The following is a 5,000-nucleotide window of genomic DNA, read 5'->3' as shown; positions in this document are numbered from 1 at the left end:
TTAAGCTGTCAACTTGGGAGGCCACTACTGTGGTTGGGCACCACAGTAAGGGGGGGGGGGGGGTTTGGCCTTGCCCGGGGAACGTTCTGGTGAGTATCTATTCTGATGAAACTGGAATTGAAACCAGACACCTTTAAACTTCCCTGTCTATTGCAGTAAATTTGATTCTCGATAGGCGGGAAATGGACATGGAAAAATGTCAACATGGCGATGCAACAAAATTAATTGGATAAATGTATTTTTTTTTTTACTTTTGTCTTAGCTGATACGTGAAATGAATAAGCGAATAATATTTGGAAAGCATTGTAGTTTTTTAATAATAACAATAATATTACGGATATGAATAATAATAATAACAATGATAATAATAATAATAATAATAATAATACGTTTTTAGTTGTATTACAAGCTGCTAAAATGAGAGAAAATTAATAACTTTGATTATTAATAATTATAAAAATAACAGTAAAGGCAGTAAAATTACAGATAATAATTAGGTGGAAATGTTATTACAAAAAATAATAATAACAAAATCAGAGTAGAAGTATTTGTGTAAATGAATGACGACTACATTAAACGCCTAAAGGCTTAATATCGAGGAAAATTTTCGCACGGTAACTGTCAAAACTCTTCAGCGAAGTTCGTCTGATGAAAGTCGCTAATAATAGCACACTTCATTAAGCAAAAAGGTTGAAATAAAATCGTCGAATGTTTGGGAAAAAATTCACTGACTTGGCGACTTTTAGTTGGATTTAGTCAATTTCACCAATAGGTTGATATTTCTCTTTTATTTGAATGTTACTTTTTTTTTAAATTGCACAAAAGTTTTAAAGCTTCATTTTAAAAGAATCTCATCTCTCTCTCTCTCTCTCTCTCTCTCTCTCTCTCTCTCTCTCTCTCTCTCTCTCTCTCTCTCATATGAAGTATCAATAAATGAATGGCCGCAATGATAGTATATACAGTATGTACACTGAAATTGAATAAAATAAGACACCTTTCTGCACACTGTGTTACAGCAACAATGGCCGTAAAGAAATAACCTGCGAAGAAAAGGCAAATTACGAAAGAAATCAATGAAGAAAGTTAATAAGAAATTAAAAATGAGCCACTGCGAATATTTCCGTGGTCTTCAATCCCTTTTTCAAACTGGGCCAAAAACAATTACGTCAGTTTTAATCAAGGTAATCACTTTTCTGGAGAACGTAAACAAACATATCGGGTAAAAAAAAGGTAAATCTAATATGATTTAAAATGGCTTCTTCCTGTTGTTCAGTTATTATACTAAGGAAACTGTTTTCTTTTGAGATACTCTATGAACCCTGGTTTGAAGGCGGAAGGCACATGTATGTGCATCGGGGTTTCAAAATTAGGAAATGGACAAAAAGTGACATTTTACCTTGAATTAAATTATCGTGAAATGACAATACCATTTAGGAAGGATATTAAAGAAAATATAAATTTACAGACTATCTATGCTTATTGAAAGGACAGTAAATGGGTACCGTTTTTAATACGACTGTAAAACTAATAGGGTCTTTTTCACTTCAAAATTTCAATATAGTATGTCCTGACAAGCTATTATGAAAATCAGAGACTTATACATTGACATCAACTCTCAAAATTATGGGAAAATAATCTCCAAAATCTAAAGGTATCGACTGACTATGTTTCACCAAATTCAAGAAGAAATCAAGAAATCTTTGCCTTTAAATTAATCAGAAAGAATGAACAAGGAAAGGAGTCATTGGTAAATACATAAGGGGGGGGGGGGGTGTCAGCAAGCACTAGACTGCCTGGCAAATGAGTTTTATTAAAATTAAGGAATATAAAACATGGTCTTTTAAATTGTAACAAATTTAGGAAAACTAATAATGTGCAAGCAAGGTTTTTAAATTGACCCGTGACTTTTAAAACTGTCAAAGAAATTTAATAAACGTAAACGTTATCCTAAACACTCGAATTACCTTTCTATGGGTTTCGTGGTAATATGAAAAAGGTAGAAGCAAGCTGTAACTAACAATAGCCATAATACCACTCAAAACAGTATCTTACCACATAGTCGAGTAGTAAATAAACTGAAACAGATGGGAAAGGAGTACTTCTATACAATAGACTTATGGAGATCAAGATTATGGAAGGATCCCAAGGCATGAAATAATCTACACTAAATGTTCGTTTTAAAACAATTACCAAAACGATTAGCAAGTCAATGTTAGCTTGTCCAGAGGGATGATGAGGGTTTCAGTTCCATTCTTAGTATAACCGACACTGATTTCACTCTTATCTGCCCTGATACTAGCCTAACTAGATCTTATATATACCAAACATGTGTATATATATATATATATATATATATATATATATATATATATATATATATATATATATATGCTGTATATATATACACACACACACACACATATATATATATATATATATATATATATATATATATATAAATATATGTATATATATACATACAAAGATACGAATATATATATATATATACATATATATATATATATATATATATATATATATATATATATATATATATATATATATATATATATATATATATATATATACATATATATAAAATGCAAGGTTACACCAATAAAAATGCAACTATTTATAAAAGCGTTATACATAATTATGTGAAAGATATTTACACATACAGCTGTGCAATCAAAATACAAGATTACACTAACAAAAAGCAACTATTTATACAAGCTGTATACATAATTATATGGAAGATATTCAGCATAACTAGCACCTGCAATACTTTATACTTGGCTGTACAGTATCTCCAACCAACAAAAGCACTGTTCATAAACCCCAGGAGGATCATCACACAGGTTAAACCTCATAGCTTTCGCCCCTGCAGAATGCCACTTCCACCTGACAAGCCTTGTAAGCTGCATGCACCACCACCCTAACTTCAATTAACTTAATGGCTAACATGATGGTCTCACTTATACTTGGTTTCAGATGATTCCTCTTCAAATTTCTCTCCTCCATTTTCCTGGCTTCAATATGGAGGGGATATTACTATATCGTTTATCTAATCTTGTTGCTGATATAGAAGTTGACACTTGCATCAGTTTTAATTACTATACCCTGCATTTTGAACTTTCTTCTATATGTTTTTATGGTGCTTGGTTTCTCAAGGTTGCATTGAGAAAAAAAAAAAAAAAAAACACACACACACACACACTACGGTAATGTACAATGTTTGCCTATCCATGGTACTCCAGGGTGGGGGTAATTTATACAGTATACCGATTTTTATTTTGGGATAATTAATACAGTATACCGATTTAGTTTCAGGGCGTTGGCAAAAATACCGCTCCACAACAAATTCATCCCAAATTATAGTAATTTGTGTTCAGTACTGAAGGAAGCCTCTTTCTGATTATTACTATTAATGTACCGATGTAGAATTTGTTCTCAATCAATACCAGCAAGTGACTAAATTTTTCCGTTCTCTAACAGCTTTTAAAGCATCTAAAAGATTTTAGTCTTTAAAAAAAAGGCGGAATCGGCTACAGGAATGACTGCAGTAAAACGGAAAATGCCATGAACATCTACAAGTATATTTGTATAATGACTCCTTTTAATATTAGGCAGATCTGATACGTTTTCAACATATTAATGACCCTACGCCAATAACTGGTCTCCAAATATCGTGCGTATAGGCAAGTGCACAAAGGACCTCAGTGTGATGGTCAATGTTTTGGAAAGGGACAAAATGAATCATTGTCTTGATTGCATTCTATGAGAAGTTATATTCGATGGAACCAATTGATGCTATTGATATTAATCAATCAAATTCATGCTTAGGTGAAAGGTTACAATTAGATATTAGATATACAAATCTATGCATCTGTTGCCATGAAATTACGGCATTCTTTATCAGCTAAAGTTAACCTTTCTATGAAAGTTGTAATCATACATTTCATTATTTAAACACACACACATATATATATATATATATATATATATATATATATATATATATATATATATATATATATATATATATATATATATATATATATCATTTATTTATATATGTACACTACATATGAGAAATAAGAATTTTGAAATTCCAAAAAAAAAAAAAAATAAAATAAAATAAAATAAAACCCGCATTAGGAATTGGATATATTTTGATTAGACAGAAGTAAATGTTATCGACTTCTAGAATGCGAGTGAAACAAATTTAACAATTAAAATATTTGTCTCTTAATTATTCAAAATATTTTTCTCTTTCTACAACTCCGTATACCAAAATCTGTCGACAACGTAAAAATTCTTTTAATCAATTTACGGGTAATTCTAATAAAAGATTGACACAGGAAAAATAGCCTTCTTTATAGTGGTAATAAAAATATCAACAGATGAAAGGCATGCATATGTGGAAAAACATTCTTTTACGCCGCCGTCAAAAATTCCCTGTCCGGAGAGAAGCTCCAGGCAATCTAAAGAAGAAGAAGACCATAATTCATTTATGTAATACTTTTCGAGATTACGTACATCCCAATCCACTGTGCTAAGCCTCTGCTTCCTTACCCGCAAAATACCTTTTTCACTAGTCTGTGCTCTGGCAGGGAAAGTAATCCTTGAACTCATACAAACAATCAATACTCCTCCCTGATGCATTCCAGGAATTCCAGCGCGAGAAAGGAAAAAAAAGGAGGTATAATGAAGAGAAACACTCCAGTTTCCAAGAAAGACGGAAAAATACAAACGGTGATTCCCAAACATCCCTGGAGATGCTTGGGATAAAAGGAAAGAAATTTCCCCTTACTGTTATCGGAGCTGAAGTATCTTTCCTTTTCTGTTTGTTGGTTTGTGAATTCATTTATTAGTTTTCATGATTTTAAATATAAATACTTGTCAGTTTCCTTATACAGATTTATAGCTCGCTCATGAATGGAAGACAAAGGACTGTGACAATGCGTTTGAGACTGACCAATACATACATAAGATCAGCG

General features: G+C 31.6%; 1 long non-coding RNA gene across 1 annotated transcript in view; it reads right to left on the bottom strand.

Moving 5' to 3' along the window:
- The window catches only part of LOC137658515 (uncharacterized), a 390,514-nt gene that overhangs the window by 28,015 nt on the left and 357,499 nt on the right, over nucleotides 1-5,000 (bottom strand). The window lies entirely within an intron of this gene.

This window comes from Palaemon carinicauda, chromosome 19, assembly GCF_036898095.1.
Source record: "Palaemon carinicauda isolate YSFRI2023 chromosome 19, ASM3689809v2, whole genome shotgun sequence".
In the NCBI taxonomy this organism is placed as follows: domain Eukaryota; kingdom Metazoa; phylum Arthropoda; class Malacostraca; order Decapoda; family Palaemonidae; genus Palaemon; species Palaemon carinicauda.
Note: the sequence above shows the minus strand (reverse complement) of the source record. Positions and strands in the feature narration are given on the sequence as shown.